The following is an 11,263-nucleotide window of genomic DNA, read 5'->3' as shown; positions in this document are numbered from 1 at the left end:
TGAAGATTCATTGACCTTCTAGGCCAAATGAAGATGATGTCAGTATTAAAAGTAAATATCAGAAAATGGGTAAATTTAGGATGTGCAGTGGTGCATCCTAAATCACAGTGATATTTAACAGAGAGAGCTCTGAGAATATTGTTCTTTCCTACTGCTTCTTATCAGTTGTGAAGTATCTATTCACATACTATTTCTATTAACTTATTGGGCTGAGGTTAATCTCTTTGCACATCTAAAAGCTGAAAGTTGAGTATAATCCAAACTTGTTGTCCAATTTAATTCTGTTGTGAACAGAAAACATTGCATGCCTAAGGCACCTATCCAAGAAGGTGAAATAAATTGTCCTTTAAATGTGTTTGCTTCTCAGCCAGTGTAAAAAGCTTGAGGCGTTCATCTCCCTGTTAGACAGTTAAACTTAAGTAAGAGGAATCACAGCTTGACATCCAAATCTACAAAGGCATCTGTTGGGGTAGGCAGTATTACATTGAGAGATCTGACTTCAAAATGCTACAGTTCATAAACTTAGTAGCTTTGGACACTGTGATAAAACATGCAAATCCATGAGCATTTCTTGCAAGACACATTCCTGAAATATCTCCTCCCTCGGGTTTATTTCTTTGTTTTCTTCATCCTCTCACTCAAATAAGGCTTCACCATGATAACAAATGCATATAAAGGCAAAAATAAGCAATGAACCTGTGTAGTCATGAGGGAAAGCATGAGGAAATCACTTTCATTATCAAAAAAAAAATTATTTTTGGCACCAGAAAGACATTCTTACTTGTTAGAAGGGTGGAACTATAGAAAAGGAAACTGAAGTTGCAGCAGTGTATAACATACTAGTTGTGTGTAACAGCAGGTCCTGCTCTACTTTGCACTGGCGTGGCCTTACTCTGAATATTATGTGCAGTTTTGTGGTGAGGTCACTTGGTGTGTTCAGCCTGCAGGAGACAGAGGGGAGACCTCATTGTGGTCTTCAATATCCTCATGAGAAAAGTGGAGGATGTGTACCACTCTCTTCACCTGTCACATGACCAGTGACAGGACTTGAGGGAATGGCACGAAGCGGAGTTAGGGGAGGTTTTGGTTGGATTCCAGCAAAAGGTGTTTCACCTAGGGGGTGGTTGGGCACTGGAACAGACTCTCTGGGGAAATGGTCAAAGCACCAACTCTGACAGAGTTCAAGAAGTGCTTGGAAAATGCTTTCAGGCACACAGTGTTATACCTGGTGTTGTCCTGTGAAGGGACAGGAGTTGACTTGGATTATCTTTGTAGGTGCCTTCCAATTAGGCATATTCTATGATTCTGTGATTCCAAGATTCTATGACCTGTCAGTGAAGACCTGCAGGGAGTTGGTCTTATTGGCCCTGACTCAGTACATGAAAGGATGACTTGGCTTGCTGATCTCCAACATCCTATTTCTTGCAATATTGTGAAAGGTCTTTGCATTTGAAAGAACTCTGAGCTTACATAGGACACGTACGACAAGGTCCAGCCATATTTTTTGAATCTCTGTCAGTGCTGCGTAATAGAGACTGTCTTTACATCTGCCAAGACTTGAGCAGGGCTGTGCATGAACTGAGGTGTTACTCAATGTATTTGGAAAACTTTAAACTGAAATATTGAAATGGAATTTAGCAAAATTTGAACAGCTGAGCAGGATCACAGCTTTAGCCTTGGGTGTCTGTGTGTTCTGTGCAAGTCCCAGTTTTGGTGAGTCCCTTTGGCTCTACTGAAGCTGTGGGATGTGAAAGTGCCTGCCAGCTTCTGCATCTCTGAAACTCAATCTAGTCACATACCATCTGCCTTTCCTCTGCAGGCTGTGGTATTCAGCCAAAGCGTATTGAGACATACAAGAAGACAGTGACAGCAAGTTTCAACAAATCCCCAGAACGAATGGGGGGGTTCAGGACTGGGTGAAGTAGGGTACCATCAAGGACATGAAGCATAGAATAAGAGATCCCTCAGGTCATATGAATAGAGACAATATATTCATTGTTCCTGTGCAAGCCAGTAGTGAATATTGAAAGAGGGATATTCTGCCTTTTAGTATAGGCATGATCTCTTTGAATCTTGCCCAGGCAGCTGCCCAAAATTAAATATGCAAGTAAGTAAAGCTTCTGAGGAGAAGAAATGTTTTCTAATCAATTTCCATTAGATAGAAAGATGTTATGGATAAGTAGGTGGTAAGCTTTTCTGCCAGTGAATTAATACATCTATGTCATGACCATCAATTGTTGTCAGAAATGTGCTCGTAGTCTGGAAGACTTTTTACAAATTGGCAGTGACTGGTTAGGCTGACAACAGGTGTATCTACTTGAATCTATTCTGACCTTTGGTTCATGGCATATGCTCATGTCATGTCACATTACCTCATCATATCACAAAAGCTAAATGTCATACAGTGTCACATCTTAAGCTAAGGCAGCCCATCAGCCCCACTGGTGTCACATCATGTACAATATAACAAAAAGCACAGAAATTACAACATCCTATATATTATTTTAGCAGTTAGCAGTCACATAAGAAGTTGAAAGCAATATTAATGTAAATGGAAATATACAGCATAATTTCTTTGGAAACTTTTTGGGGCTTATTTGCTGTTATTCCCATAAATCATTTTGCTGTGTGTTGAAAAATCTTTTGAATAATTCTTCTCAATACTCAGAACCACACACCCTTGGAAATCTGCTGCTTTGGACTCCCTGAATTATTACCACGTTTAAGGTGAAAGTTGCACCAGAGGGCAACTGGCTAATAAACCTGTCCTTGTCTTCTGCTTGTGGGATTGCCCTTCTTATCACACTCCTACTTTTGTCAGCCTATGACTACTCAAAGCCTAATAACTTAATCAAGCTTGTGTTTATAAGGTTTATGTCATCAGAGTAGGGAACAGAAGCAATCCTTTGTAACTTAGGGCACCAGTCACCTGCTTCCAAAAATGACTGGCTGTGGAGCTTGACTGCCAGGACATATTTTGTTTAGATGAGTGGCTGACAAAAAACTGTGAATGATACACAGGTTTGGATAAATTATTATCAGTCTGTGGGAAGCTCATAAACTTATGAGCTTATAAATTTATAAACCTATGGGAAAGAAGTCAGGCAAAGGAAACATTCATATTACGAACTGGTTAAGTAATTTCTCCAGGTCTACACAGCCCATGAAATGCTAGTGTGTCACATAAGGTTGCATGTGGTCAAACTAGTAAAGGTTTAATCTTTTAAGGACAGGTAGTTGCATGCAGCTGCAAAATGACACCTGGTGGCCTTTTGGGAGAGTGACTGTCATGCTTTCTCAAGACAAGGGCATACGGGTGGGCAGGTGCGTTGCTTTCAGAAGACCTTTGCTTCTGGGGACTGATAAGTTGTGAAGATCTGCACATAGCAAGTTTCAAAGTAAATGCTTGTGACTGTTCATCTAACTACTCACATCTAGCTACCTGTGAGTACAGGAAAATGATTTTGTCAGGCCACTTGACAAAACTTCATTTCTTTCTCTCCTTCTCCTCCCACTCCATGCTGGGCATGTAAGGAAGGAGGGAAGGAACATGCAGGATTGTGCCCTTCCTTTCAGGCTGCATGCTAGGATATTTCCTTTTCTTGTTCTTTCTATGCTCATGCCTTGCCAGCTGCCTCCCACAGAGAATCATAGACTCATCAAGGCTGGGAAAGACCTCCAAGACCATTGAATCCAGCCTTTGACTGAACATAGCCTTACCAACTAAGTGCCATGTGCCGATATTTCTTGCTCGCTCCCAGGGATGGTGGCTCTACCACCTCCCTGGGCAGCCTGTTGCCTTGTGATGGGGTGACAGGGGCTTTGGAAACAGGAAATGAGAGATGGGATTCAACAAGGGAATGAGGATTTAGGAGGTATCAACCTTAAGGACCAGCTCCCTTACATGTCAGACCCTTCTCTGGGAAATGCTGAGCATCTGTAGGCTCCTCAGTAGCCCAAGAAACAAAATGTATTTGTCAGTTTCCAAAGACTCCGTGGCGATACTCAATTTCTTTCAAGACTACAGCTCCCCCATCACTACCTCCTTTTGCTTTCCTGTTTCTCCTTTAGTTGAAATGTATGATACTTACTAACTAAATCATTATAACTGAATCAAGCATTTTAATAGGCTTAGTAATTATAACTTATGGTCATAATAAATGATATGGAGAGGGGGAGTTTCAATTAAGAAATATTTTCCCGCCCCTGTGTTGCATATGACCTTCAATGTATAGGCCTTATTTCTCATTCTGCCACCCTGAGGGAACTGCTTCCCTTTATATATATTAAAAAAATTGTTAATGGTGCACTTGTAATCACATGGCTGCATTTGAACTAATCTCATTCCAGACTTTCCCTGGAGGGTTTAATTATTCTGGTTTGTGCAGAATTACACCCAGTTTTAATTCTGTGTTTCTGACTGCAGCTGCTGGTTCATTTGAGCATCCATTCTCCATACCAAGTGCACAAAGAAGTGTGATGCAACAATCAATCAAACAGCTTAATGAACAACTGTAAGTGGAACCTGTCAAACAACAGCTATATATGTACCTTTCTACAGAATAGCAGGTCATAATTCTGAGCTATCATTTCAATGTGGGTAAAAAACATGGCGTCAGTTATTTTAATTATGCAAATTAATTAAGCATTTTCCTTTTTGTTCAGGTATTTAAAAAAAATCAAAAATTGAAAAGTTCCTTCCCTGATATCCTCCCATTAAAGGCCTGGGTCAATGACTGACATCTGCTACCTTTCTATAAATCTAGAGATGATACCTGGATTCCAGCAGAGAAGTCCAGGATTTATACCACTTCAATGAGAGCTAATTTGGCCTTCTAGATATGTAATTGTTCTTAGCAAAAAAAAAAAAAAAAAAAAAAAAAAAAATCTATTAATCCCTCAGAGCAGTCAGTGATTGTGGCATTTTAACAGTAACATCCAGCATGATGGAGTATTCAGTGCTTACTGAGAGATGGTAATTGTGTTACAAAAAAACCAGCCTCCAATAAATAATGATCATATCCACATGAGAGGTGGAAAATATTTCTCTATTGTCAATCCTTTTTTGCTGCACATAATGAAGCAGAAATGTGTCTTCAATTTTATTCTGATACTGAAAATCAAAAACTTCAATTTGAATGAAAACTGATAAGAATTTGAAAGCAGAAATGTTTCAAGTTGTTTTTATTTGTTTGCTTATCCATTTCTTTGCATCTAATAAACTTTTTGGTTAATGTTATTCAATCCTTATTTCATAGTATACATTTCCCTTCAGGTGCCAGTGAAGCTTATAAAAAATCGCAAGTAAGCTCAAAGTGAAGATATTGTTTCACATTCGCAAGATGACAGGTTTGAAACTTATTCCTCATGACATGATGAGCATGAGTGCCCAGTACTCTGTATGGCTGGGAAAGAGGTTTCATTCTAATCATAATGCTTCAGAACATAATGTGTACTAACAGTTTATGTCAGTCACAGAGCTGTGAATTTACTACCATTACTAATGATGTTACAGAAGACTCTTATACTGTAAAAGAATCTGAAGCATCAAGTGTGTTCAATACGTACTTCAAACATATTACTCTACATTTTGTACACTAGGAACAGCTCAGTAGAAGTATGACTATTTCTGACTGGGTAGGAGGTGAGAGTCAAATGAGAGGAACAAGTTGTCTTGCATCAGATTGTTGATGAACAAAAGGAGTATTTTTCACAAGCACCGAGACTGACATACTGAACAATGCAGACTTCAATTTTTGAGAATAAATTGTTGATCAGTAGTTATCCTGATTTGCACTGCAAAAAGTCTCAATGATCCAACTGAGCTGAAGTAGAATGATGAAGTACAACTAGAAAAAATATTGCACAGCTATTTGTTTACATGTTACCTGTTCAGGAGTTCTAAAAGTAGCTAAACTGGTTTTTTTTTGTCTTGAAAAAAGCAGGTAAAGCTAAACAAATGGAATTAGCATATCTATGGAGCAACAAGGATTCCTGTCAGCTCTCAGAACCAAGCTATCCTTCAGCAGTAATTTTCAGCCATGTCTTGTACAAATCTACAGCAAAAACACTCATGACTTCCAAATCTTAATCTGTGGGACCTGATTGATCACCTCTTCACTTCTGTACTTGACTACATGTTTGAGGTTTCAAACTGGATTATTTTACTGACTCTTACTTTGTAATCAGGGGGAAAAGTAAAACTTCCAAAACCACAAGCATCTTGCCTACAAAAGTTTTCAGGGCACACTTTGCATAAGTTCACAACTATGGAGGTCAATGATCAGATTGAAATCAGACACTTCTATGTGTCTGAATGACCCCTTCCAAGGGCAAGTGCTCTTGGGTCATTACCTGTGGGTTTTATATCCCTCTGTGTGTTTACATGTGTTTAAATTAGGAATTATCTGAACTAGGTTCTGCAATTAGAAACAAGGAGCTGTGCTTTTATTAGAAGCCATAATGAGTTCTCAGAGCTAGCCACTTGACCCTGACAAGGTGTGGGAAAGATTTTCTATGGTGGTTCCCACTTGTTTCTGAAAATGAAGTAGCCTCTTCAAGACCGACTAATCTCAGTAAAGGTGAGAGATATTCTCATATCTATTAAGTAATGATTTATAATTCAGAAGAACATTTATGAAAGCAGCAGCATGTCTTTTGTCTTCTATATATAGGACAACATTCAGTGCTTAAAGTGAGCACTTTTGCAACAACTTGTTGGCAGTTTGAAATCCTGTGGGGAAATGAGTTCATGGCTTCATCACCTGCTAGAGAGCTATCACAGCTCACCCATAGCTAGCATTCTCATTAACCTTGAAAGCTGAATGGTTATAGAGATTTTCCTTATCATATTGGAAAGATGGTATCTTAGAATCACACAATGCGTGGAAGATCGTCTAATTCCAACCCCCCTGTCATGGGTAGGGATGCCTTCCACTAGACAAGGGAGCACAAATACTCTATCTAACCTGGCCTTGAATACTTCCAGGGATGGTGCATCCACAATATCTCTGGGAAAACTGTTCCAGTGTCTCAACAACCCTCACAGCAGCTGTTTTCCTAATATCTAATTTAAACCTGCCCTCTATCAGTTTAGCGCCATTACCCTTTGTCCTTTCACTACAGCCTTTATAAAAGTCCTTCAGCTCTCTCGTAGCCCCCTTTAGGTACCAGAAGGTGCTATAAGGTCACCCTTCTCCAGGCTGAGCAACCCCAACCGTCTCAGCCTGTTCACATAGGAGAGGAGCTCCAGCCATCTGACCATCTTCCTCTGGACTCACTCCAGCAGATCCATGTCCTTCCTGTGCTGTGGTCCCCAGAGCTGGATGCAGCATTGCAGGTGGAGACATAAGAGCAGAGTAGAGGGGGACGAACACTTCCATCAGTCTGCTGCCCACACTACTCTGGATGCAAGGTTGGCTTTCTGGGCTTTAAGTGCACATTGCCAGGTCATATTGAGTTTCTTGTCAACCAACATCCCCAAGTCCTTCTCCTCAGGGCTGCTCTCAGTCTTATCTTCATGTGCTTTCATGTCAAGGCTGCAACAAAGAAAAAGGGATCTTGTAATAGCAGTATCTGGATAAAAAGATGACTCCTGGCTCTTGGCAGTTTCAAGATCTTTTTTCTTGAGTCTTTTCCAGCCTAAAGAATGCTATGGTTCTAAGATTCTTTGTCATATTTTAAGTCATTGTTTGGAAGTTAAATGTATGAAAAAATGTATGAAAAGACCAGCAACAAGGAGTGAGATAAAATCTTGCCTCCTAATTTTCAACTGTCATGATCTTGTGAAACTACTTTCTTGTCCAGTGGTACCTTTGATATGTTCTCTGATTGTACCCAGCTTACCCAGTTTACAGACAGCAAATGACACATCCACACACACATTCACAAAGTGTATCTCCATGCAATACCACACTTATGACAATACAATTTGTTCCATGCCAAGTGCCGTGTGCCATAGATCGCTGTCTCAGCACATTACTCACAAACTCCACTGGACTATACTCAGTTCCTAGACATGGTCTTACAAAACTGATTTTTTCTCTCTCTAGAGAGCTTTGAGTCTTGAAGCTGTCATGTCTCAGACTGGGGACATGCTTTTCTCCACTGAGGGCTAAATCTCTTACATTCCCACACTGTGGGAGAACCTTTGGCAATTTTTCATTATGATTTTGAATTCTGGCCTGGCATTCTTATAAGCTTATTTGAGTTTGGTGCCATCCTTAATTTTATACAAGTTCTTCTTCTATTCAAATAACAAATATTTGGGTCTCAGATGACTCTTAAGAGATTTAATGTGGAATCTCTGCCTTCTGCCAGTTTGCCAATGATTACTTGCTTGGAACTTATTTACAGCCATCTCTTCATCTACTTTATTGTGAACCAAGGTTGTTCTCTATGAGAGCAGCCTACAGTCTAACTGATGAGATATGATTCAGGTAGGTGGACTTCATGTTTGGTCACAAATAAGCTGGACCACCAGGTTCAAAGTGTATTACAACAGCATAAAGTCCAGCTGTCAGCTACATAGTAGCTTTCCTTCAGAGTTAACACTGAGGAAAATAGTATATTTATTAATGAGCTGTACAATCAGTACATTTGTGCATAATACACAGCATATTCTGTGTATGCAGCAAGATGAAGAGGAGTCAATGCTTCAGTTAATCTCTGGAGGACAGGGCTGATGTGTCAGTGGATGCTGGCAGCCTGAAGGAATGGGCTGGCAGAACATTAACATTGCTCAAAAACAAATTACATTTTTGGATCCCTAGTGGAAAACCCCTATGTAACAGAACCGGTTGGGGGCTGATTGGACAGGAAGCAGCTTTACCCATGGGGACAAGAAGTTTCAGTAGCAATTTCAATAGCAATTCCAGTAAAGGAATCCAACCTTACCACCCTCTTCCAGTCCCTGAAAGGAAGTTGTAGCGAGGTGCGGGCTGGTCTCTTCTCACAAGTAACAAGTTGCGTTAGGATGAGAAGAAATGGCCTCAAGTTGTGCCAGGAAGGTTTAGACTGGAGCTATTTAAAAGGCTTGTAGATGTGACATTTAGGGACATGGTTTAATGATGGACTTGGCAGTGCTTGGTTTACTGTCAGACTCGATGTCAGAGGTCTTTTCCAACCTAAACAAATCTATGATTCTCCTTTCCTCCCCTGAATACAGTGCCTCTTTCATGACGAGAAATTTCGAGACAGATGGGGTCAGGAACTGGAAGCCCAGAACAGCCAATACGGAAACCCAGTTTAGTCCTGCCTACCTCTCCAGAAATAAGACACCTAAAAGGCCGATCTTGTGTAACTTCCTTATAGGAACGGAATCCTCACTAGGATCTGGCCTTTTATTCCTATGCAGGAATTACAAAAAATACTAGATAAGTACTTTTTTTTTTTGTTTTGTTTTTGGTTTGGTTTGGTTTTGTTTTGTTTTGGTTTTTTTTGTTTGTTTGGTTTTTTGTTTGTTTGTTTGTTTTTTTTTTATTGGAACATCTTTTGTATTGGAAGATTTGAATGTTTGGCAGGACTCTTCTGCACACACAGAAACAAGTAAATAATCTGTGGGCCACAAAAATCAGCTGGGATCAAATCCTGAACTTAACTGAAGATCTTTGTAAAATCATGGACTTAAACTAGACCCACATTCCCCAGCTACAAATCAACCTCTCTGTTGAACAAATAAGCCCGCCACAGTATTATATCTTCTCCAGAAAAGTAAGCAAATTTACACAAGATATTTGATAGGAATCATCCATCATTGTGCCTTTGATCAACTAAATAGAATGTCTTTCCCACCTGAGAGAAGGTGAGGTCTGGGTGTTTGTCTCCCCCAGGAGACAAAAGATGCACTCTTTCCAGGTTGTATGATGTCTGACTTTGGTAATTACTCATGCCTGGTGAGAACTTGGGGATTGCATAGGACAGAAGCTTAAGGCAGAAGGAAGCCTTTAAACTTTGAGAGCTACATTTGGGACATTTTCTTGATCTTAGATGATATAGCATATACCATGTTACTTATGATAATTCTAAAGCTCAAGGAGCCCCATCTCATGAACATAGAAGATATGTTTCAAATGCACTAATTTCCATATTGTCTTTTTTTACTTTTACCCTTTTGTGCTAAATTCATATTACAGACATGGCAGCTATGTTAGTAAAAGGTAGACGTGAACAAATACTTTCAGTTATCATGTCACTAAAGTATAAATTTAGACGACAAGAGAAGTAATTTCTATTCAACATATTTTTAATTGCATTGACTGGTTGTGACTAGATTCATTAGGCAAGAATTTACACCAAATCTATATTCAGGCTACTGGTTAGAACCATGAGGAGGGTCATGATATCTGGAAAATTCCAAAGCATTTACCCAAACTTACCTGTCCACCGAAGAATGTTTTCCTATCTTAGTCCTGTCAAATTAGGCAACTCCTTGCCTATCTGATTTGTAAGGCTCTGACCACTCTTTTAAGGAGGTTCTGCACTAAAATCAGCTAGAGATGGTTTTAGTTCGAACAAACCATATGGAGTTGTCTTCCCAAAAGGATACATAATCAGGTCTCCTAGTTTTTGAAATAATTTCCTGACCACCAAGCTGTACCATTTTATAAGACAGAGAAGCTATTTCTGCATAAAAATTAATTTAATAGCTGTGGCTATTTCATTGCCACAACTTTCTAGCCTAGTGGTTTGGTCACACTTGGACAGTGAGAAAGTTGCATTCCAATACTCATTTTTGGAAACATGTAAGTAATTTATATTAAGCTTTAATTAGAAAGAATCTGCAGTACATTTCTCTCCTTTCTCTGAGAGTATATGACAGATTCAGCACTTTTCTTTCTGTACTCTAATGAGTATCAGGAGACAGGTGACTACATATCCAGGTAGATTGAGAAGGGGCTAGAGCCCAAATGAAACACAGCGAGGGCACAAGCATTAGCTAATAACTATCACACGAACATTGCTATGACAGCAATATACCCGTGCTTGTCAAATCTTCCCTGTTGATATTTCAAAAGACATCAGCAATTCTCCTGCATTTCACAACAAATATCCATTAGTGTGGGTTTTTCAGAGAAGAGTGGATTTATGAAAACATATGTTTGTGAAGAGTTGAAATTATGTGTAAATTCAGACTGCATCCAAGACATAATTTCAGCTAGAAAAAGTGAAAAACATGTTGAAATACTGAAATATTCTATTTCAGTATTTTAAAGGATTTTTTCAAAATATAGTCATAAAGGTTATGCTGTAATTTCATTTAAAA

Source organism: Vidua macroura, chromosome 2 (assembly GCF_024509145.1).
Source record: "Vidua macroura isolate BioBank_ID:100142 chromosome 2, ASM2450914v1, whole genome shotgun sequence".
Classification (NCBI taxonomy): domain Eukaryota; kingdom Metazoa; phylum Chordata; class Aves; order Passeriformes; family Viduidae; genus Vidua; species Vidua macroura.
Note: the sequence above shows the minus strand (reverse complement) of the source record.